This window comes from Patagioenas fasciata, chromosome Z (genome assembly GCF_037038585.1).
Source record: "Patagioenas fasciata isolate bPatFas1 chromosome Z, bPatFas1.hap1, whole genome shotgun sequence".
NCBI lineage: Eukaryota > Metazoa > Chordata > Aves > Columbiformes > Columbidae > Patagioenas > Patagioenas fasciata.
The window spans coordinates 8,993,753-9,019,983 of record NC_092560.1 but is presented as its reverse complement, the minus strand read 5'-3'; positions in this window follow the sequence as shown (position 1 = coordinate 9,019,983).

Genomic DNA, 26,231 nt, shown 5'->3' with positions numbered 1-26,231 from the left:
GGAGCTTGGTCTCTAGGAAATACATGTTTGCAGTGATCCTAATCTAAGATGCAACACTGAAGATTTGCTGAACAAAATTCAAAACTCGTAATCAATATAATGGACTTTTCTTTCTGGTGTAAAATACCCCCTTTTTTCCTTTAAAGAAATTAACACAAAAATGCATGCACACACACACAAAAACTCAGAGCAAGGAAGAATCTCCCTATGTGGAGCTCAAAGTCAAACTTTTATTTCAGAATATGATTCTATGAGGCCCGCAGGAACTCCGGCTGCAGTCCCAGCAATGGAAAAGGTTCTGAAAAAGCACCAGGGTGATGCCTATAGAGGAGTAATGAGTGAAACACAAACCAGATCCGTAACATCACTGAAGTCTGGCGTTAACTAAATAACACTGTTTGAAATAACCAGTGTGGGAGCAGATGTAGCCAAGCTGGGACCAAAGGGCAAAAAACCAATTAGGACTAAGTTGTTCATTTTGGTAGGAGACTGGACTGAAAAAGTGAAGTGCAAGGGCATTGCTTGAGGCTGAGGACAAGACACCACCAAGGCCTTGGTGACTGGCATGACCGCTCATTCGGATGTCACCGTGTGGTGGAGGGTAACATCAGCTGGCAGTGGATGGTGACATCAGAGAGAGATCGACTGTGACCTCACACTCCTCACTGCTTATCTTGGGGCGTCAGCAGAGCCTGGCCCAGCCTGGCTCGTGCCTGGACTCCTGCCGAGCAGCTTGCGAGGTCTGGAGGTCTGAGCGAGGCTTCTCGTGGTGCTGGGTGGTGCTTTGGGGGCTGCTGTCAGCAGCTCTTGGTGCCCATTGCAGAGCCATCGCTTGTGTTTCCCCGGCCCTGCCTGGTTCAGGCAGCCGGGCACTGCAGACACGCTTGCAGCAGCACAGGTGAGCTGAGTGGGGAAACCTCCCCCCGGGGTGGCCATGGGTGGGCGATGGAGCTCCAGGAGCCATGAGAACGTCCTTCTTGTGCGACCTGGGCATTTCTTCCTTACTTCCCTGGGACAGCAAGTGACCGTGGCCTCTCTCACTTCTGCAGCGTGCAAAACCCTTTGGCAGCGCTGGTACCAGCGAGTGGGAGCAGCTTCTCAACCTCAGCTCTCATCAACCCACTGCAGAGCAAAACCATGGCCATGGAGCCACAGTGGAGCTGCCCCATCTGCCAAGACACTCGAAATGACATCGCTTCTGCGATGCCCTGCCGCCACCAGTTCTGCCTGGGCTGCATCCTGCGTTGGACAGAGATGAAACCAAACTGCCCACTCTGCAGAAGACCCATAGACAATGTCAGGTTTTCTGAGCAGGAAGAAGGTGACTTTCTGCAGTTTGTCATCACACCCTCTGAAGAGTTGCCATATGCCAGCAGCCAGGCAGGAACAGCTCCCGGCAGCCCGGCTGAAAACAGCCCCCATCACCCTGTGCCATTCCCTCCCTCTTTTCCAGAGGAGATGGCATCCCCAGCTGAACAGGGGGCTGCAGGGCCACAGGCCGTGGGTGGCCTCCTGCCTGAGGTCTGGGCAGAACTGTTCCAAAATCAAGAACATCTCCTTGACCCCGTGCTGCCTTGGCTACGACAGCAGCTGGGGACCATCTATGGGTCCCGGTGGTGGCTTGCAAGGAGCGCAGAGAGCACCATCCTGCACGCCCTGTGTGTCTATGGTCTGGATGGGGACGCCATGGTCCAGATGATGCAGGACTACCTGGAGGAGCACACAGAAGAGCTGGTCCATGGTGTGATTTCTGTCACTGTGAGCCGGTGCAGAGAGGAGGCCCAGAGGCTGCTACGATCCCAGGCAGTTGGGGAGGAGGACAACAGCATGGCAGCCACCTCGAGCTCCAGCTGCTCCAGCTCCAGCAGCTCCAGCATCTCCAGCTGTACCAGTTCCACCAGCTCCCGGGAGGTGACTCCCAACTCCAGCCTGGCCTCCTCCAGCCGTTCTGCAGGCTCTGACATGGAAGAGCAGCCCAGCACATCGGAGGCTGCTCTGCGCAGGGTTCCTGGCTGCTCCCCATCTGTGCCCATCCCTGCAGAGCAGGAGCAGCCCCAGGAGGAGCCGGGGCAGATGGTGGCAGCAGGTCCCTCTGGCCAGGGCTGTAGCCACAGCCCCTCTGCTCCCAGCCAGGACAGGGACCGCTTGTCTGGGGGGCCCCGGCACCCCCCAAAGAGGAGGAACCCCGGTCCCCAGGACTCTCCCCAGCCTTGCAAGAGGCCGCCCCGCTGGCGGCACTAGCAGGGCTCCATTAACTCTTTATTCACAAAAAAATGAAATAAAGAGCTTTTCACCTGACACAATCTCTGGGTTCTGCTTTCTCTCCCTTCTCCTGATGCTTTTGCTGCCCCCCTGTCCCACCATCGGCCACGGGCCCTGGAGCCCAGGGCCATGTTCACAGAGTCGGAAGATGGTGGGGAATGGAAACCGGTTCCCGCTGGGGGCGGCAGGCGAACACACCCTCAGCCTGCCCCACCTTTCCAGGGTCATTTTACCTAACTGGACGTTTTCAAATGAAAGAAAATCAGTTCAACACAAAAGAGTAAATTCTCAGGAGAGAAAGTGTGTATTTTCTAAAATGGAATCTTGAGTTAATATATATTAAAAAGCCCCTAGCAGCTGCTTTTTTTCTTTTTTTATGTAGAGTTCTGCCTACACTAAATATTTTTTGGCTTTGTATTTTCACTAAATTCTACTACCATTTCAAATGAATTGCCATAACTACAGTTCAGAACTGATGCTGTTTTTATAAAATGCCAGTCAAACTGACAGCAGGTTTAACCTTGTATTGTCCTTGCACTGTAACATGCAAAGTTTTAAGACACAATTAACTCTAAAACATTCAGAAAACTTTCATCAGCTTCTTAATAAAATAATGGAAATTGAATTTGCTTTCACAAGAGAAGATTACCATTTAAATTCATAGTACAGGATTCTATGAAACTGATCAAAATTATTCTGAAATATTCAAAATTATTCTATAATACCTTCTACACTGTCAAACAACAGTTTTAAAATATTTGTTTTAAATATATTGCCCCAAAACAACACAGCCAGCCAAGAAAACTAAAACAAGACAAAAAACCCTGTGAAAAAGTCATCCAGCCCTCACCCTGAAGGAGGAAAGAAGGGTCTGCGCTCTTGTGGAAGCGAGATAAAGCCATCAGAAAAGAACACAAATATTTATTTAGAACTATTTCAATTCCTTGTACAAATACCAGAACTAAAGTTGAATATAGTAGATAGTTTCAATGTTTTCAAATTTAATTTTAGAATTAATTTCTAACTGAAAACAATACTTAAATTTTTGGAGTTAAATTTTGATAGGTTGGTCTTAACTGCAAGAATAAATAAATCATCAGGGGGAAAAAAAAAATTAAAAAAAAAAAAAAAAAAAGAAGTTTCAGACAAGACAGAGAAACCTGTTGGCTTTTTCCCTACCAGTTCCCTGTGCTGGCTTCAGAGAGACTTAATGGCATTATTAAACATGACACAGTTCCACCAAAGCCATTGACGTCATCTGTACCCATGAGCACAGAAGAGAGAACATTTTTAGGATGCACTGAATCATCTCCCTCTGAATAGCTATTAACAGCTGTTGATTCTTAACGAATGAAGGACTCTTTCTCCCACAGGAATAATAACTCTTCTGTGCCACAATACTTAACACTAAACCAAACAAGTTATAATTTATCACTAAACAAGCACATGGATTTTATTTTGTTTTCAGGTACAAGCACTGAGAAAACAGAAAATCAACACCCTTAACAGTATCGTATAGTGAAGTGGCCTAATTTTAGACTAGCTAAAAATAGTTTTTGTGATTCTAAATAATTTTCCATAACATTTGCTAGGTTTTGTTCGTTGGTTGATTGTTTTGAGGGTTATTTGTTTGATCTTGATTGTTTCTAATATTTAACTGTAACAGTGAAGATGTGTGATACTCAAATCACTATCTCCCAACTTTCTGTTGTCCAGCTAGTAGAATTATAAAATTACTTCTACTTTCAAAGTCTTTTTATGTTCCATCTGTTGAGTTTGAAGGTCTGTTTTACTTCTCCATTTCTCCTTTCTATCCAACAATTCAAAAGGACTATAACACTTCATGAGCTGCCCTTGTTGATACAGCCCTTACTTTTCAAGCTGAGGTCACACACACACAAAAATCCCCCCATTTTTAGGTGATTTTGCTTTAGAAAACTTTTCGTTCTTGTGTATTTCTCACGTTCTGTTTAACAGTACTATGTCCAGCAGTAAGCTACTTATTATAGTAATCTCTCTTCATTTGTGACAAAGTCCAAGTTCCTCCTTGTGAAGGTAATTTTCTGAGATTCCTTCTACAATTAATGACAGTTTGGAGGCACTAAACTGAGTTCCCAAAGTGCCTTAGAAGTATGTATTTCTCTCTACTGACTACAGTGTATTTTAAATAATAAAAAAAGTCAGTGACCTTAGTCTAGTCACCTTTATTTGCCTCCACAGTCAGATCTTTCTCTTGGTTTTCACCCTCACAAAGGGTGAAGTTTGTTCCTTTGAGACTGAAAACAGAGGATGGTAATTTCAGAATGGCTTCTACACCCTTGAACAAAGTTCGATCAGCTCCCAAGAGGCTGTAGTCAGAGTCCCAAGAGGGAGTTCAATCAGCTCCCACCTCCTTTGCTGAAAAAATGCTCTCCTTGGAATAACGAGTTTCAGTCTCTTGTCAAAACAGCAGGATTTGCATCTCTGTTCTGCATCCACTGTTGCCAAAGTACCCTGAGATCAGTGTATTAAATACTGTTTTAATGTACTGTGATTTTTTAAAAATTTATCCTTCCAGAGAGTCTGCACAAAGGCTTTTGAAGGTGTCTCTTCCTCATTGTAAGAGTTTCAAGCACAGCAGCCACACACTTTCTGAGACAGCACAAAACATTTCCATTTCACCTCCATCTGCTATAGTTTCACCAGTAGTATGAAGTCTTCCTGAGGGAAGAAAATAAAGGGCTTTAAAGATTCTCATTGAAACATTCTGCTTGTAAATTACATTTGTATTCTAATGAATGGTTTTGAAAACCACCTTCCAAAGGGAATCTTCCTCCAAATGGAAGGCTTGGCAAAACCCAGTTACAATCAAGTGATAAGACATAATATGTACTCTCTCTAAATTTACTTTTCCTCCTAACACTGCTGAAAACTTCTGTGTTTTTTCTTGATTCTCACCTGTTTGTTCTCGCAGAGTCTATAAGCAGATGACAGAAACACTTGGTTATTTTTCCAGTTGAAAGATACCATAGCAATGTGGTGTTGATTAGGCATTCTCTTGTCCTTTTGTAAAGTAAAGACACCGAACCATAGAGACATTAACAGAAACCTCAAAGATTTTGTGGGGAGAAAAGACACAAAGTTTGTTTAATTCTTCAAGTTCTCTTGAAAAATTCTGTAAGTTTGCAAAATACACATACACTAGAATAAGACCATTACTAACCTCTAGCACCCTGTGCTGGATTGACTCAAAATGAGTTTTCTTCATGCATTTAGAAACCTTTGTTTTCCATAGCTAGCACTGTCATTATTTGGACTTAGTTTGAGAACAAGAGATAACACGCTGGGACAGAGTTAATGTTTTGAATTGCTCTGGTCTGAGAGCCAAGAACATTCTGAGTTTTGGCCACAGGTGTGAGGCATCGAGGAAGGGGAGCATGGGTGGGACAGAGCTTGACTGACGTCCAGGCTGATCAATAAGAGTATTCCACCCCATTTGCATCATGCTCAGAAACAAAACCACACTTGCTAAAGTAGTTTAATATATTGAGTACAAAGTTTTCATTTGCACTGCCACTTCTCTAGTTACCTAAGGCACAATAGTCACTGTACATGTAAAAACACTTTTTTGTTTTACTATTATCTGTGTGTTAATTATGTATTGTGGTTCTCATAGTTTTTGTTTTCTATAAATTTAAAATAGTATTAATACTTAAGGTAAAAGCAGCATCTTAACTTGATTCAGTTAGTAGGCTGGACCCTACACATGATCCATTAACATCCTCATTCTGAGAGGAGATAAAAATGACTAGAATTCAGCCAGCAGGCTGATGGTGACAGCTGTCGTGGTGGCCCACAGGTTGTGGCTTCCAAATCATTTGTGTACCCATGTGAAACTGAAAGCTACTGGACAACAAGTACATTTGGAGTACCAAGTTCTGCTGTCCCCGCAAGTGTGGAAGAAGAAAACAAGACCGTTTAGTCAGCCTGTCTTTTTGAGAGAAACAGGTGTTGACACAGCTCAACAGAAGCAGCATGGGAAACGTAGAGCCTTTCTTCCACTGGAGCATACGTTTGTGAAGACGACCAGTTCATCAATGACCATGCTTCAGATTTTCCAGCAGTGCAGAATAATTTCAGAGAACTTCATCTTTCCCTACATAAGACGTACTAATTTTGTTCCCATTACTGAAATAAAACCTCTCTTATGACATTTTCTCAGCAAGAGAGTCCTTTTTAATTTTTTTCATCCAAAACCAGAGGAAATTCAACATCTAGAACCATATTATATAATAATCTTAAAAAACATAACAACGTACAGTGGTAAGAGAAAAACACTCAGTTGCACTTCAGTCTTCTGTCACCACAGAGATCCCAGAGTGTCAGTAATTTACAGAAGATACCGATCAAAGGACCATGTCCTGAAAAAACTACAATTTCAAGTGGAAAGTGGTAGAAACAGAATGTGACGTAAAACAGCCTAAGATGAGTATGAAAGCTGTCAGAAGCATCAAAAGCCTTTGACTCCCAAACATGCTTCTTTCCTGTTACCTGTGTCTCCGCTCATGTCTCACATGAGAAGACAGGATCAGAAGCACCCACACCACAACACAAACTCAGGCTGCAGAGACTTACTTGTTCCCCGACTTGTGGCACTGTTTGTACCCTGCTGAGCTGAGCACTTAAATTGTGCTTCTGCTCAAGTTCATTCACACTCACAGCATGTCATAGGAAGTTAACCTCTAAAAGGAGTAAAAGTACTTATCTTTACTGTCTATTACTCAACATACATATCAGGGAAGGTATAAAACACTGTCATTCAAAAATATTCAGTTGCGATAAAATGGATTAATTTTTTTCAAGGGAGGAGACCAGAGCTGCAGTGCAGTAGCAGTTGTACTTTTGTGGATATCCCTTATGTTCTGTGACCAGCTGTGAAAACTGCATATGGGAAAAAACACGTAGTGGGAAAAACAACAAATGACAACACCACAACTCATCATGGGAAAAGACCCCAGAGTAAACAAAGTAAAACAAACAAAAAATAAACACAAACAAACAAACCACCATCTCATACTGAAAGTCAAGGGGATAGTTATTTTATGTGATGTATGAGGATTATTAATCTCCACTGCTGTTTTTCCACAGAAACACAAGTCACAACATGAGAGTTTTCATTGCTTATGTAAAATATAAAGTCTATTTAATCTTTATTATTTCTAATAATCTCAATGCATCTGCTGAGCTGGGTGAGAATGAGAAGGTAAAGACTGGTTCTGCAGAAAACTTAAATGCTGAACTTGATTGGTCCCATTTGATGTGAAGTACTTAAGGTTAGGTAACCAAATACCTCACTTACACAAACTAATTACCACTATGTTTCCATTATTAAATCAAAAACGTAGAAAGGCTCCAATATTATCCACTGAAAAGAGAGAGATTGCAAAGACTCCTAGTGGCATAGCATCAAGCTTTCCACTGCAATACCTGGAAGTAATCACTAGCATATTACATGATGAAATTTAGCACTTGTCCAACAGAATTTCTCTACTATCTGATAAAAGCAAGAGGTGTGAAGGACACCTTCCTTAAGGGTTAACAGGATTTTTTTTCCCCAAAAACCAGAAACTTTCGAAAGTCCATGTTCGTCTCTAAATATAATGAATAGCTGAGCACCACCTGCTTCCATGGATTCAGAGCTCAATTAAAAGTTCCCTTGAGATGTGTGTTGGGAAGATGTCAGTCTTCCAAAATGTGGTCATTTAGAGTCCATAATTCAGTTCCAGTTTTCCTCATAAGTTCTCCCTGTTTGGAAATATTTTTCTCTTTTTTTATTTTTATTTATTTATTTATTTATTTATTTTCCTAAAACTGCATCTGTTTCCGGGACACGCATTGAATTTAGATGACACAATTTAACAAAATATTGGTTTGGCAAGTAAGTGCAACATTGGATAAGAACCTACTAGGCTGCTACAACATTTTCATTACCCTTTTATACCAGGAAAAAATATGATCAATGCCTGGTAAATACTATTACTACTTACAGCTCATATTTGTAGATCTTCATCTGGGTGATGAAATGCCTACAGTTTAACACCAAATAACTCAGCAAAGCAGCACATTGTTACTTTGGGAAAGAAAAAATATGATATATAAAAAGAGGAAAAGAACAAAAGGAAATAAATTATGTGAACTCACTAAAACATTAAAGCAGTCTTTCCCAAGCTTTTCCCTTCAGAAAAGTTGTTTCCAGACTGTCTTCAAAGGAATGCAATTCTGAGTAATTTAAAAACCCTGAGTGCCAATAGTTATGTCACAGGTTTCGTGTCACCTACTATAAAAGCACTGGTATTCAAGAATATGTGTTGCTTTTCTATTTCCACTGAAGAACTTATAAAGACATACAAGTTGTCGTTTTCACTTATGTTCTTATCCCTAGAATATATATCATTATATAAAGTTTTATGAGGCATTTTTCAGTATCTATAATATACAATTTGTATAGATCATTTTAATGGAGTTAATGTATCATAAACTAAGATTTAAAAATAAATTTAAGCCCATATGTTCATTTCATAATAAATGTCTTTCGTGTTCCAACAACAGCACAGGGCACAATGATTTGAGACATGTCTAGCTATACTGCAAACATGTAAGTGTGGCAGCTGCACATACCCCCGAGATCGGGAGCCTTCAATGGGGCAGTCGTTGGCTCTATTAGCACATTTTGTGCCCCACTGTGCCTGCCCCCACATACACACCTCGGGTGGTACCAAGGTGATGAGAGTCACATCCTCCCCTGCCCTGGGGCAGGGTCACTTCACCTCCACCAGCTGGTCAGGTAGGAGGGATGGGACCCTCGGTCAATTGACAGGACCCTCAACAAAGGACATGCCCACAGTAGCTGCGAAGCTTCTGGACAGATCTCACCAGTCTATAAAACAGGATCCCTGCCAAAGACACCCTCTGAGTGGTCTTCTCGGAGCAGCAGGTCTGTGAACTGGAACCCTCCCCTTAGAGTGGGACACCGTCTAAGGAGACTTCCCGGGACTGAGAACACCTCACCTCCTCATTTGGGTGAGTGGTTATTTACCGAACATATCCTTGAATGAGTCCTTGCCTAACCAGGCAAGTGAGAGTCCTTGCCTAACCCAGGAGATTATTTCTTGTGGTTACCCTGGAGTGAGAGGCCTCCAGTTTTGTTTCTTGTGAGTGTGTGCATGCACATTGTGTATTGTTGTAGTAATAAATTCGACGAATCCAGACGCCGGCATAAGCTCTTTGATCGAACGGGCGGGCCGGGCTAGAGTAAGCAGTCTAATTCAATGTGAATTTACCATCCGTACTCTTTAATGAACTCTTAACCAACACTGAACATCAATGTCCCCGAGACCACGTTTTTCCAAGCCTTATATACTCTATACCAAAGGGCCATGCGGCAAGTGCAGGCTACAATTGGTTACACTCACAGTCACTCATTCCCCCCCACTATGGTGATTGGCTGCAGGGCACTGTTCACAGACTGTTCATGCGCAGCGGCAACGCCCCTCCTGCAGCCTGGGTCGAGGGCAAGGCAGCTCCTGTTTACTTTCCTTCTGTCTCTGGTGTCTCAGGGAATTCCTTCCGTGTAACACAGCCGCATCAAGCCCTGGCTTGTTCACGGCACACAGCCAGAGACTCTCCACAGTGTATCCTTATTATTCTTACGTTCTTGTACCCCAATAATCTCCTCAACTGATATCTGAACCTGTATTTTATGTTGTCAGAGTGCTAAATAACTGTATAAACCCTGTCTCTAGTCAGTTTATTGGCTACACTTTTCTGGCTAGAATAACGTCTGTTTTGGAACTTGTTGTCCACTTAAAACTGGCTTTAGGGTGCCTCCATGACAGTAAGTTAAATAATTTATGTGTTAATAGAAGCATTACAAGGACGTATGTTGCTATATGAAAGCTGTAGCTATGTCATGTTATCCATTTCTAAATAACACAACCTGCTTTTAAACCTTTCTGATTATAGAAATGATTTTGAAAAGCAATAGTATCATAATTTGTTACAATATCTTCATATATTTTCACTGATCTATGAGCCACTTTTCAAAATATACATATATTTTAATTTTCCCAAGACTTTTCAGATGTGGAGAAAATGCAATGCATAGTACTACTCCTATGCATCCCAGTCATCTTTAGGTGGAAGCCTTGCACATCATGCCAAATTGAGTTGTGCTTTGTAGGTAAAGCCATCTACTAGAAATTAAGTTCAGAATAATAGGAAATCCTTAAAGACTCCTGAGATAGCTCACTATTATGGATGCCACATGACATAAACCTAATTTAAATCTTATTATATTTTGTTTCTGTAAATTCCTCAATTTAGAGAGTTTCAAATTTACTAAGTGAAAAACGTGAAAAGAGAACATTAGGATACTGTCAGTTTCTTCCTCTGTTCAGGAAGAAAAAAAATATAAGCAAATTAACTTATATTTGCATTTGTTTCTTTGGAGGCAAAATCAAGCTTTGAATTTGTTGTTGTTTCTTACACTAAAAGTACCCACTTTCTTTTTCTCAAGATATTATAAAGCCAGTTATATGAAAACTTTAAAGTCTACAAAACAAATCACTTCATTAAAGTCATGTAATTAGCTTGCCTTGAGAGACCCCAGTAAAAGCAGTTTGTTCTCAGTAATGAGTAACAGTAACAGTGAGAGGAGATTAGCAGATGGAAAAAAAACTAAAATCCTGATATAGCACTATAATCTACTTTGCTTCTTCTGGTCAAGTTCATAAATTCCACAACAGTACAGTTTTCATACTTCAAAATGTATTTCATTTTCTAATAAGAAAGAAATGGGGCAGCTAAACTCTGTTAAAAACATCAATAGACAAAAAAGTTCCTTCTTTAATTTTTCAATAAAATCATGTAGCCATTTGCAGAAGAGCAGTCATTTCCATTAAACGTTATCCACTGCTTGAGCTTTCTCTTTTCCTTTCTAAACTACAGTTCTTTAAAACATTTATACTTGGTATCAATCCCCATTGGGATAAATCTCATTACCTACACATATTTATTTTTGTAAACGTATTCAGATACTCCCCTAGCTTCTTAAGGCACACATAATATTTTTATATCAGATGCAGACTTCTTGATATGTTTTTTCTTGGCTGTAATTCTGTACTGTGACTCAGCTACAGACTGCCTATAAACCCTTCAGCAATCCATGTGTTCATCCTCTTTAGTATCATCCTGGTTTTGATCTTCACAGTTTCAATATATTTGTGAGGACAACAATGATATAATCTAAAACTTAACATGTGTCCTCTCCATAAATACTGTAACTAGAAATTGATCTTTCGAGTCAAAATATTAACAAAATATTCATGCATGCATAGGTATGTGTATATGGTGTACATATACATTGCTATGAAAATTATCTATAAAAGAGTTGAAGGTAATAGAAAAACACAGTTACATTCAGCACTTATGAGACCATATGTGCAGTTCAGTGTGCAGTTTTGGAATCACCCAGACATTGACAAATTGGGGTGAGTCCAGTCAAAGGCTGCAGAGGTGGTTGGAGGTTTGTGTAGCATGTGACAGGGTGGAACAGATGAGTTTGGTTTGTGTAGAAAAAAGAGAAAGGTAAGGGGGAGAATCTTTTGGAATAATTTATTAAGCTGGAGATGGAGAAGATGGAGTCAGATTCTTCTTAGAAATGCTCAGAAAAGAGATGTGAGGGAACAAATGCAAGTTGTAGCAGGGCAAATTCTGATTAGTGAAAGAAAAACAGTCTTTGCCATGAGAAGGTTAAACATTGTGACAAGAGCTCAGAGAGGCTGACAAGCCTCCATCCTTGGAGATACTCAAAACCCAGCTGGAAATGACCATGAGCAACCTGATCAAAGTTCTGAGTTGGTCCTGTTATGAACAGGAAGGCTGGACAAGATGACCTTCACAGATCCTTTCAAAACTGAATTATTTTATGACTCTGTGATTTACTTTACAGTATGTTGAAAATTGTATACAAACATCAAAGTCCTAAGAAAGTTTTTATTAACCTTAGTTTAATGTCTAGGCAGCAATGGGATCTGTTGGCAAAGCCTAAATGCCATTAGCCTGACTTGACAAAGCCAGCAGCGTTGGAGTTATTTGTTGCAACTCTTTTAGAGGCCTTGGTGTTCCAGTGTCTTGTGTGGCACAGACAGAAACCAGGTAACATCACAGGAGAGAAAATGATGTGAATAAGGCAGGGATGGCATTGAAAAAAATACACTGACTTTTTCTGTGCAATTAGTGTCACAAGGTAAAGGCTCTCCAAAAGTTTCACTTGGTGCCCGCTGTAACTCAGCAGGTGATTCTTGTGTAAGCCGGAAAATCAGCAGAGCACAGACAGTTGTTAGAAAGCAGGCCTAACCAAACTGTGTGCTACGTCTGCCCTGCTCCAGCAGTCTAGATATGCACAAGAAAGAAACAAATGAGTGCAGATGACCTCTGAACACCTCACATCCTCATGATACACTTGGAGTGAGAAGACAGGTGATGATGACCCAGATAACAAACACCTGTTAGCTTTAGCTATGGAGGAAGTCAAAGAGATTGGCCTGGTTTGACATGACCAGCAAAGAACAGGCTGCCCAGGGAAGTGGTTGAGTCACCATCCCTGGAGGCATTTAAAAGATGTGTAGATGTGGTGCTCAGGGACATAACGTAGTGGTGAACATGGCAGTATTAGGTTTCAGCTGAACTCGATCATTTTAAGGGTCTTTTCCAACCTTAATGCCTCTGTGATTCAATAAGATCCAGCTCATTTATAAACCACGGATCCTCAGCCTTCCTGCACCTGCTTAAGAAATAGGGATTTCCTTCCATTCTTTTACTTCAGTACAAAGACAGAATCATGGAATCACAGAATGGTTAGAGCTGGAAGGGACCTCTGGAAATCATCCAGTCCATCCCACCTGCTAAAGCAGGTTCTCCAGAGCAGATCACACAGGAATGTGTCCAGGAGGGTTTGAATGTATCCAGAGAAGGAGACTCCACAACCTCTCTGGGCAGCCTGTTCCAGGGCTCTGGCACCCTCAGGGGAAAGAAGTTTCTCCTCATATTCAGATGGAACCTCCTGTGCTTCAGTCCGTTCCTCCTCTTCCTATCACTGGGCACCACTGAAAGGAGCCTGGTCGCATCCTCCTGACATCCACCCTTGAGACATTTATAAACATTGATGAGATCCCATCTTCTCTTCCCCAGGATGAACAGACCCAGCTCTCTCAGTCTCTCCTCATAAGAAAGGTGCTCTAGTCCCCTAATCAGCTTCGTATCCACTGCTGGACTCCTTCCAGTAATTCTCTACCCTTCTTAAACTAGAGGGCCCACAGCTGGACGCAGTACTCCAGATGTGGCCTCAGCAGGGAAGAGTAGAGGGGGAGGAGAACCCCCTTTGACCTGCTGATCACAGTCTTCCTAATACACCCCAGGATTCCATTGGTCTTCTTGGCCACAAGGCCACATTGTTGACTCAGGGTCAACCTGTTGTCGACCAGAACTCCCAAGTCCTTCTCTGCAGAGTTGCTTTTCATTGGGTCTGTCCCTAACCTGTACTGGTGCCTGGGGTTATTCCTCCCCAGGTGCAGGACCCTACACTTGCCCTTTTTGAATTTCATCTGATTTTTCTCTGCTGAGTCCTGCAGCCTGTCCAGGTCTCACTGAATGGCAGCACAGCCTTCTGGTGTGTCAGCCCTTCCTCCCAGTTTGGTACCATCAGCAAACCTGCTGAGGATGCACTCAGTCTCTTCATCCAGGTCATTGATGGACAGGTTGAACAGGACTGGACCAAACACTGACCCCAGGGAAGCCCAGTAGCTAGAGGCCTCCAACCAGACTCTGCTCCATTGATCACAACCCTCTGAGGTCTACCATCCAGCCAGCTCATGATCCATTTCACCGTGCATTCATCCAGCCCACACTTCCTGAGCTTGCCTATGAGGAGACTGTGAGAGATGGCGTCAAAAGCCTTGCTGAAGTCAAGGTAGACAACATCCACTCTTCTTCCCTCATCTACCCAGCCAGTCATAACATCACAGAAGACTATCAGGTTGGTCAAACACGATTTCCCTTTGGTGAACCCGTGCTGATTGCTCCAGATAACCTTCTTTTACTCCACATGCTTGGAGATGATGTCCGGAATGAGCTGTTCCATCACCATTACAGGGATGGAGGTGAGGCTGACTGGCCTGTAGTTTCCTGGGTCATCCTCCTTGCCCTTTTGAAGACGACTGAAGTTGGCTTTCTTCTAGTCTTCAGGCATCTCTCCTGTTCTCCAAGACCTTTCAAGGATGATGGAGACGGGTTATTCTATCACAAAACTGGGTTCAGATGGATGAGCAGAACAAGAAGTATGTAATGTTCAAGTTATCTGGACAACCTGTGCGTGATTTCAAGTAGTGACAAAGACTAAGCAAGGTGGTTACTCTAAGCATGCCATTACAAACATACTTATGGCATGTGCCCACCAGGCTCACCTCTAGTTAGGAAACCACTGCTGCTTTTATCATTGAACAGTAGGTCTAAATTTAACTCACTAACATCAGAATAGAAGATCATGTTTCCACAACACATGGAAACTGGAACAAATAAATAAGAAAATATCCCAATTATGAGGGTGATTATGCACAAGTGAGTAGCAGATTGCTTTGTGCAGAGAGCTGACAATTACAAGTCTTGGGTAAAGTTACTTTTAATTTCAGTGGCACTAGGAGTCTATCAAATGTGAAAAAATAGTCTAACAACATGTTCTTTGCCATATACAATTTCTCAGCTTAGCCTCCACATAAAACTGTGCGGGAGTAGTCACAGGTAATGACAAGGATGGAAGACAGAAAGGGGAACTTCTGAGAAAGACAACTCGTATTTTCAAAACATCAACCCCTTCATTTAAATCCTTTCCCACATGTCTCTCCAGTGATGTTCCTTTGAAATTCAGTATAAAAAAAACAAACTCACCACACTCCATGACAAAACTGACAAGTTCAACCATGCTTATCAAAACCTGACCAACTCAATATGTTAACTAACAGATATAATTCAGAAAAAGGAGGATATTCTGCTGACAGGAACATGTTTTCCTTAAGCATGCTTCTGAGAATCAGGTCAATATCAAAGACATCTGAAAATGTTTGAGAAAATGTTTTGCTAACTTTGAAGATCTTATGTAAAGAAAGGACATAGAAAATACCCTAAGCACTGGAAGCGCTTTTGTTAACTGCTGACTGAAGAGCATATTCTGCTTATGAGTATTCTTTTATATTTTGATTCTTATTATTCTGCTTCAATGGTCCATAGTGTTTTGTTAAGATTTTATTTTTCATTTTTCAATTTGCTTACATGCACCTTTTTCCCCCCTTTTAAAATCAGAACTGAATTTGGATTTTAAAATCAATCCACTTGACCACATCGCCCCCACAAGCTATTTGCAGGGCAAGTGAAATTGCATTTCAGACAACTCACAAGAACTTTCTACATAAGTTTAATATTATGCTCTGTTTCAACTGCAGAGGTTTTTTGAGGTGGATAATTTTCTGTTGCTAAAATGTGTGTCAGGATGCACTCTCCTGTGTGCTGTACTGCCCACCTCTTTGAGATTGCTACATGCTACACCCTTACTACAACAGATATTCACCCTGCGTAGATAATCCTTCATACTAGTATTGTCATGTACTTTAGTCAGAAGATCTTTACAAAGAAGCCACTGACAAATTCAAAAATTTATTTTCTTCATGTAATCTTGCAAAAGTACTGGGTAAAGATTCTTGCCACTGCATTCACAATACATCTGCTCAGTTTCTTTTCTGAATGTCTCACCTGAGACTGTGTAAAAAGAGGTAAACAGTTCCCAGACATCCAGAAAACACTAAGAAAAGAAAATGCCATTTCTGTCTTCTAAATGACCAGGAAGAACATAGGGAACTTTGGGTCAGACAGCTTCCCCTCAGCCCTAGTCCTGTTCAGCATTTTCATTAGTGACCTGGATGATGGGGCAGAGCGTACCCTTCTCTAAAGAAGCTTCGCAGAAAAGGACCAGGGCATCCTGGTAAGACACCACTAAGGGCCATTAGAACATGCACACACACCTCAGAGTGGAATTAACATCTCCATTTAAGTTCAGTTCTGATATTTAGTACATCTCAAATAATCAATTTATCCTTCAAAACTGGTAAAGAAAATTATAATAGTGTTTCTGAATTGTGTTGCTGTATTTGCCTTCCTTTTTTGTTCACTGGTAGGGTTTAGACCTTTCACTCTACATTACGCAGGTCCTGACCATTCAGCTTAGGAGGTAATAAGTAGCATCTGCACTTTGTCAGTATCACTTAGCCTGTGAGGGTAACAGAGAGCAAACACAATGCCAAGCAATGTTGTGCAGTAAGACGCAAAGCATTCTTAACCGTTGAAACCATTCAGAAGTTCAAAATGAGTTGACACTGAATATACAATGAGGAGAGGAGGAAAGACAAGGTGTCAGTAGATTTCACAAGGTCCGACCAAAGGAAAGTAAACCAAACAAAATGTTGCTAAGTTCAGTTTGGTTCAGCTGCCTGCATGGCAGGAAGATGGGGAGCCTATGGGAAGGCCTTATGCTGGAGAAGTTAAAGGGGGTCTGTCTCCTGTGGGAGACATCCCATGGTGGAGCAGGGGAAGAGTTTTGGGAGTCGTCCCCCTGAGGAGAAGAAACAGCAGAGACAACATGTGGTGAACTGACCACAACCCGCATTCCCCACCCTCCTTTGTCACTCAGGGGAAGGAGCCAGAGAAATGTGGAATGAAGTTGAGCCTGAGTGGAAGGGAAGGAGTGAGGGGAAGGTGTTTTCAAAGATTTGGTTTTGTTTCTCATTATCCTACTCTGATCTGATTGGCAATAAAATAAACTAATTTCCCAAGTCAAACATGTTTTGCCTGTGACAGTAATTGGTGAGGGATGTGTCCCTGATGAGCCTTTCATTATATTTTGTCTCTCCTGCCCACCTGAGGTGGTAAGTGATAGAGCAGCTTTGGTGGGCAGCTGGCCACCAGCCATGGTCAACCCACAACATTTACCTAGATTTTAAACATCAGCTCTTCAGGTATTTTAAATGGCTACATGTTTTTCTAGCATAATATCCAAACATTTTTAAGTAATACTTTCTGTTCAAAGAATTAAGCTTTTTCCACTGATGAAGTGGAAGCAAGTGACATAGTGATGGGCTGGTGATTCATGTCTAGATCAAGACATACCATCAGGATGCTGGACTATAATCTAAAGATTGAAAAGAAAACAACATTTTAAGAAACACTTATTCTTGAGCCTCGTGCATTTCATCCAGCTGTGAAGTACTCCCACTTCCACTTTACCGGTTATATGAAATCATTATAAAAATGGTGTCCAACTGTTTGTTAGACTCAAGATAGGAAATAACAGATGTGATAATATGCTATTAAAATTCATAGAATTGGCAAAGTATTAAATGACTAACATTTCTTCTCTCATTCACACGACCACAACAGGAAGCTAAAATTTGTTATTTGGAAAGGTTTTGATGGGTAAATCTAATGTTATTCCTAACACACTTTAAGCACTTCTTTTTTTTTATTTCAGAAATTGATTTCACTGTCAATTATATGATGCAGTAAGGGAATAAATATGACACCACCCCAGCTATAATGTGACAGTTCAGCACTCAACAGTGTAAGAGGGAAATGAAAACAGAAAGTGTAATGATCTTGTCAGACAAGTCGAGTGTTAAATTAAATGAAAGCACTGATGTTTCATCCTTCCTTCCCCCGTTTTGACTGCATCAAATTCTGAATACACTGTTTTTTCCTCAGCTTCAGTAAGAGTCAAAAGATAGAACATTTCTAAGTTTCACAGAAACCAAACAGTCCAAGGGCCATGAACTGACCAGATCCAAGGAGACTAACCTATATTAGTCTCTGTGTTTTCTGTCTCCCAAGTGAAAAACACAAGTAAAAAGGTCAGCTCAGACTACAGTAAGTTAAGAGCTGAATGACTGAACCAGTATTGTGGGAATATCATCACCCCAGTGGGACACCCATTAACTTTAAAGATAATATAAGCTTGTAACTAGAAAGCATTTTCCCCATCCTGCGCCCACATAGGCCTTGAAATTTAATGTTACCCAGACCATTTTCCAGTCACTTTCTCACATGATGGTATCCAATGGAGGTAGAAGGGGCATAACAAACTGCTTCAATAAAGATATCAGGTTTTATACAATATTAATGATTTTGGGTTACAAGCATGGCAACCATATGGAATGAGCAGCAAAGAAATTAAAGTATCTTTTTTTAGCTACAGAATTCTGTAGTGTCTATAAAGCACATAAAATATCAGAAAATATTTATAAACAATTTAGCTATTATCCTAGGTAGCAGATTTTAAGAAACAAGGACGTGAAAGAAGAAAGGACTCTTTAGAAAACATACATATAGATGCTGTAATTGAATTAAAAGTCTCACAGGTGTTTTCCCAAACAAGAAGGTAAAAATAAATCTGTTCTATATCTGAAGAATATATTTCATAGCTTTTTATATCGACTTATACATAAGGGCAGACTCCTTTAAAATCGCTGTTATACATGCAGAGAGATGACATTTGTTCTTTGACATTGTTGCTATATCACACATCTCTGCAGCACTTTATTGGCAGACAGGCTGAGACATAAATTCAAGAGCAGTGCGGCTGTCACTTGGTACATGTGTCTCTCTAATAATACAACATCGACGTAGCTGGGTCAAATAAGAAGGCACAAAAGGAAAATAATGAATGAGGATTCCAACGCTGCGACAGATGTTGATAAGGCAGTTCGAAAGGTTCTCCTTTATTGTCAGCCGTATGTGTAGGCATTGAGTAACATTTAGTCTTCTCTGTCAGCAGGCTTCTTGTCTGTTTAATGCACACTAACAATTAACATGCCTTTCAGTACGCTGCTTAAGAAAATCCATATAGGAGCACTCTGTGTCTACTGAGAAGCTGACATCTCAGACTGAGATTCTCACCCTGACTAAAAGGGTCAGAAGTGTCTGTGATGAACCAGAAAAGATCTGAAAGAAGTTTCAAAAGAGAGGCAAATACTCTAAGATTAGATTTTCCTTTGAAGGAGAGCCACAAGCTTAGTGTAAGTGCCATTTAGATATTATTGAATCAAGCTCTTTGATCTATGCCATGGCAGATCATCTAAGTCTCTCTGTACAGCACCTTTTAAAGACCAATCTACACCGCCTACACAGGAAAAGAGGAATCCACCTTTAAGAAGAAGGAATATAATCAAATTAATGAGATATTTATTCACGTGATTGTTGTAATGCACTACCATTCCCTCAGGTAATCCGTGTCTACAGTACAGCAGCAACTATTATGATGTTTATTACCTCATTAAGTTTAAATCCAAGATCTATCACCTTTTCTGTGTACCTGCGCAATAGAAAGTCCAACAACCCCCAATCAGAAACCCTATACATAATTGGATTTGCCATACACTTATCATACATTATACAGGTTTTAATGCATCTGTCACCTTCAAGAGTTATTTTTACAAAGTGGGAGGTTCCCTATTGTGTGTTCAGTGTTGTATCCTGATAAGTCTTTGGGTGAGTCTCCAGTGAGTGTCTACATATCAGACATTTTAAATTAACTGTTGTTTACCCATTGAGAAAATGCATGCTGATGGAAGATCAGCCTTTGTACTCTGCTGCAGGTAACTCCCTCATCAAAGACAAGTCCACTCCAGGTGTGGCAGCCATGAACCAGTCAAGCAGTGATGGACACTGAAAGTGCTGTGAGAAAAATTTCCATGTATTATGTGTGCTTTCCTTGAACAAACAGGGATATTTGTTTCCTAAAGCATTTGTTGTTGTTGACTGGGTTTTTTGTTTAGTCGGCTAGTTGGTTTGGCTTGGTTTGTATTGTTTTTTATCCCGAAAGTACAATGGCAAAGCTTGTTTCAGAGGAAGAAACTTCTGTGATAGCAAGAGGCCTCCAAAGAGTCGGATTACATTGCAATTGCGTAAAACGGATGAAGGACATCGATAGCAGTAAGGAACCTGTTGCACTGCTTTGGTTGCAGTGTGCTGTCAGTCTTTATTATTTAGTTTTTCTTTATTGTTTATTTTTCCAAAGGAAATTAGTTAGAGATAACTAGCTGGGAAAAAAGAAAACGAACAAACAAACAAACACACAACAACAAGAACAACAAACAAAAACATATTAAAAACAAACAAACAAAAAAACAACATTAAAAACTTTCCCCTTTTCATGTCAGCAGTTCTTAGTCCTAGAAAGCCATAGCAGGAAGCAACAAGGCACATGACATTTGAGGAAACAGTGTCATCCTCTTATGAGGGGACAAAATTTCCTAAAACAACACCTGTCTTCTGCTCTATGTGTAGCATTCTGACAGCTTAGGTATATTTTATGTAACACTCAATAAAAGAGCAGAAATTATGTGTCTGTACATGAAAAACCACTTTTTTCCCCTTATTTCTCCAGAGGAAGTGGAGAAGCTAACCTGCCACTGCTGGTTTTCTTCCCATATCTGTCATCCACCTTCAAAATTAATTACTAGCAGGCCTAAACTACCATAAGTAGGGGAAAGATAATGTGAAAAACTTTTCATCTCTTAAAATGTTTAAAATACTCTGCATACAAAGCTATAAACAGAGTTTGGAACATTCTCAAGAGTTAAGAAGCAACAGTTTCCTTCCCCCCAGTAGATGCCACTTTTAAAAAGACTTTATGTCAGTTTCTGACATGAAATTCGAAGAAACTTTGGTTCAAACTTAATTTATGACCAAATCTCTACTTGTGCTAAGTGCCCAGCTCTCATTCTTTGAGGGTTTCATGTCCCATTCTCTTTGTTATTGGCTTTGTTTTTTGAGACCTGAAGTGAACTTTCCCCAGACAGAAGGCAAACTCCTTCTCTCATCAGTGAGTTTACACTCACTGTGAAACGAGGGCCCTATGGGCCTTGGCATTAGAAAAATGCTGTATCCAACTCCATGGTCAACATTTCATATGTGGTTAAATTTAATATTAATCCTAAAACCAGCACCAACATGTGACATATCTACTAACCTTACAAAATAAACTTCCAGTACACTTGGAAGTTAACGTATTTTCTGACTGACTGCTATCCAGAAGTCTTGTCTACCTTGACTGGAGTTTATGAGCAATAAGGGATGGATGCCCTGGCCAAACAGTTTAATGATTTTAATTGAAGGAGAAAATTAAGGTCCAGCATGACTGATCATGGGTACCAACTGACTTTGCACAGTTATGTAAGGGAGGTGGTTATCTGAAAAAAACTCAAAGCATAGTAATGGCAAGGAGTGAGAAAAGTATTTGGGTGATAATTCATGGAATGCAAAATGAAGTGGTATTTCAGATAGCAAGACAGTATTTACAAGAAGATTGACAATGGAGAGTAACAGGGGCAAGAGAGATTGAGCAGGTATGAGAGGTTGATGAAGAGCTGAATTTTCAGAACTTTAAGTGAAAAGAGAGCAAAATGAACCGATTATACCAACTCAGTCACCTTCGCTCCCTCCAGAAGGACAGTGAAAGAATCTTCTGATGGATGATAACTTCAAATAAACTTATACACCATATGGTGCACAGCTATTTACAAACACGTCAAAAGCAAAGTGCAATAAAAGTATGCAGTGACACATAGGTATCTTCTCTCAGAAATGTGCACATACAATCTAGTTTCAGTAACCTCTAAGCACTGCCAAAAGAAAGAAAATAAGGAAAGATATCAAATGCAATCCCTTTTTACAGCTAGAAGAATTCCTGCAGGATGCGTTTCAAAACATGGATGCACAAACATTGATCACATTGTCTGAATACCTGGCAGTGGACTCTAGAAGGCTAAGGTACTGTAGGTATCAAAATTAGAGACATGAAAGACACACTGAATGTGAACTTAATGAGGGATTTAACAGTGAATAAAGTTCATCAATTTCAGAAAGACATTAACCAGATTTCCAGTGGAATAGCAGATGTCCATTAGTATATGGATGTTTGGGATAGAGAATTCTGAAGTGGGAACAGGAATAACTGTACTGACTGAAGAGCTCATAAACCTGTCAATGGATGAGTGGGAATTAAGTGGTACCTCCCGGTCAAAACTTAGTACATACTCACTAAAATATGCTTTGGAGAACTGTAGAGCTCTTATGAATCTGAAATGCACTTCAGAAATTTTGTCTCAGTTTTGCCTATCAAGAGAAAGAAGTTTTATTAATCTTTCGTCATCCTGAAACATATTTGTCTGAGAGTGTTTTTATTGCTTTTTCTGAACACCATCAAAAATAAAGATGGATAAATAATTCCTTAGATTGTGTTATCTTGCCCAACTGAGCCTCACTTAATTCATTAGGATAATAGTGAAGCTTGTTGTTTCACTGTTTAAGCTCTTTTGTGAACCAAACTATCACAAACAGCACTTTAAATACATGGAGTAAAATTTATGGATCATATTTTTTAAAATAACCTTTTCTTGTTCACAGGCTTCTTCAGTTGTGGAAAACTAGTAACTTTCAATATTTATACGGCATTTTTATGTTCAGTCATTTCTGCAGAAAAGTTAGCTAAAACTCACTGCTTTCTACAATTTTTTTACTTAGAGGGGGGAAAAAAAAAAGTGATACTTTGATCTCCAAAGAGAAAGTGAATTTAATACAAAGGTAGATGTAGTTGAAGCGCTTCAATATACTCTCATAAATACAGCTAATTCCATTTCTGAGCCACTTCAATCTAATATCAACATTCTTCCTTTGCACATAAAATTTAGCTCAACGCTTTCCCGTGGACAAGAGTCAAAACTGAAGAAGCCCTATATGCTGTTGTCATCATGCTAGGTACCTCTTACAGGTCCACAGGTTCTCCCCCTGCTCCTGACTGCTTCAAAAAGTCATTTCTAGATGGCCCCACAGAAGCCCTTCAGTGAAGGGACCACCTGCTTCACAAGGTGTGGCAGTTTGAATGGAAGTGAGTTAATTATCTTCATGCAGATATAACCTTTCTTTTTCATAGCTAGCACGGTCATTGTTTGGATTTAGTTTGAGAACAAGAAGATGACAACTCGGGACAGAGTCGATGTTTTTAATTGCTCTGGTCTGAGAGCAAAGGACGTTCTGAGCTCTGCCCACAGGTGTGAGGTATCGAGGAAGGGGGACATGGATGGGGCAGAGCTTGCCTGACATCCAGACTGATCAGTAAGAGTATTTCACACCATTAGCATCATGCTTCTCATTTAAGGAGAGTTGGGATCTTTTGGATAGGGGTTGAGATGGAAAGGGGCAGAGACCTGCTCTGGTTCTGCTCTGTTTCAGGGGAATTCTTTCTTTAGTTCGGCCTTTTGCCATCCTGCTGCTTTGCAGAGGCCTCTGGGGCTTTCTGCCTTTTTCTTTCTTCCCTGGGATCTGCTGTTTGGGACCAGGATGCTGCTTCCTGGGACTGGCTCTTCCATGCAGATGGAATTTGTAAGGAATTGCACTGCCTATCTTTTCTTTTATATTCTATTTCCAATGTATATGTATGAGAAGTAGTAGTATAGTAGTGTTATTTTGCTATTTTATTAAACTGTGTTTATCTCAGTCCATGAGTTTCTCCCTTCCGCTTTCATTCTTTCCCTCATTTGGGGGCAGGAGCAGGGGAGTGAACGAGCAGCTACCGTGGTTGCATTGCTAGCTCGGGTTAAACCACAACACGTGGGCAGGTGAGCTGGGAGCTGTGTTTTGGCTGGTGTGAACAGTGACCTCACCAGCAAGGAGTCCGGATGAAGAGCAGCAGCGCCAGGTCAGGATCAGGGCCGGAGCGAGTTACCAGGGTCAGGCACAGTGCAGTCACAGGGCAGTCAGGGATCGAACCAGCCCAGGCAGAAGGTCTGGGTCAAGGTGAGAACCAGCTGCCCTCACATCTACGCACACAACTGCAACGTAGCACAGGCAGGGACCTGCCTCAGGTTAAGAAAGCTTCAAGGGAGAGGGGTCTAGCATTTGTAAGGGCATAAAAACAAAATCGAGAAAGTTCAGTTTTCTTTCCATAGATTAAATTATGTTCTTACTTAAAATCTTAATAATAAAGTTATTTTTGTGTTAATCTTCTAAAATAAAAAATAATTTTTAAAAATAGGTAGATTTTAAGAGAGCTTCACAGTCTTGGCTTAAGCTACTGCAACAAGAGAGAAGTTATGGTCATCTTCTTGGGTCTCTGAATAATGACAATACTGTTGCAGCAGAGATCTAAGTAACCCAGTCTCTTTGACCAGCCAATAACAGATACCCATGGAAGATTGTAATTGCAAGGGAGAAGTGGAAGTGATGTTTCCAGTTGCAGGGTTGGAGTCTGAAGGAACTTGGATAGCCAAATTCCTACATATTTATTTCAAAAATTTGTACAACTCCTCCTTATTGGGTCATCACTGTAATTTCATTCCTACTACTTCACAGGTACCAGTAATTTATGTGATCTTAGAGAAGGACAATGACATAACACCATTTGGAATCTCTGCCAGCTCTATTACTTCTTCTCTCGTTTCTGGAAGAGTAGTAAAAAGTAGATTCTGATTTAGAAGAAACGCAATGATCCATATTTTGCAAAAATATCTAAAAGAAAAGGGAAATATGCAAATTAATTTTTGTCTCTACAGTTGAAATTAAGTTTTTCAATTAGCAAATGTTGCCAACTAAGGACCATACTCATTACCATAAAACCCCTAAAATGTTATTTTTACTGTGCTGAAATATCTTTTTAATTCAGCTTTTGCATACGTTGTGAAGAAGGAGTTGCTGAGTTAACAACAACTAAGATGTGGCTGATTGCTTGCAATTGATTTCTAGTCTGATAGATGTTTTTTATTCTAGTAGTTTGTAGTAAAAACCATTTCTGCCACTCACTTTTCTTCCTGTGGTCTGTGTAAGAACCTGTGATTGTACTTTCATAAATATTTTCAAACAGATACATTTTGTGCTGACTTTTCAAAAAGGAAGTGTCTTTACTGATGCAAGCACAACATCTCCATCTGATGGCAATTAGTGTGGTTAAGAAGCCTTCTCAAAACAGCAAAAAGCCAAGATTCCTGCCCTGAAGACTAAGAAGCAAGTAAAGGCTTAAGAGATCTTCCTTTTGTATCTTCAGAAAAACAGTTTTAAGGCTAACACGAGAATTGTGAGACTGTAAGGAAAATAAACATTTAATTTCTTCAAAATTAGAAACAACAGGAAATTATTTGGGAACCAGAGACTTCTATGAGAAAACACGCAGTTACTTCTCCCTCTTGTCTTGATGAGGAGCCGTTTGCTATTTTTGCACTGTGAGGTGGAAAAGCATGTTACTGTTGTACTCTGGACAGAAGACCGGGCATGCATCACCAGCATGTGCCAAGAGCAGTCGTATCTTAATCACAAGATACAGGTGGACAAGAGGATTATTCAGTTGTGTAACCCACCTGTGGAGAGGATCCTGAAGCACTGAAGGAAACAGCAGTCAGTCACCACCTTATGTTTAGCTGCTTTCTCCTCTTCCGTTGAAAGCATGCCAATGACAACTTTGCCATTCATGCGGCAGCATTTCCAAGTTGCTCGTTTTGATTCACTGTGCTGTAAATCAACCCTACTGTAATTTCAAACCCTGTTTTTAGCTCTCCATGCAATTATAGTGGCTCATTAAAATAAAGATCAGACACTGCAGCAAGATTTAGCAGAATGAAAATCAGCAAGTCCCAACACCACACTGACATCAGCTTTCAATCTCCAAGTAATAAAATAGGAAATCATCACTATGTGGAATATGTACACTCAATTTTGATTCCTTATCTTACTCAATTTTCAGGGTGTTTCCGTTTCAAAAAATGTTAATGTTTTTGTTTCATGAGCCTGATACATCAACTGTTTACTCTTTTCTCATCTGCATTTTCCTCCTATCTATCAGAAAA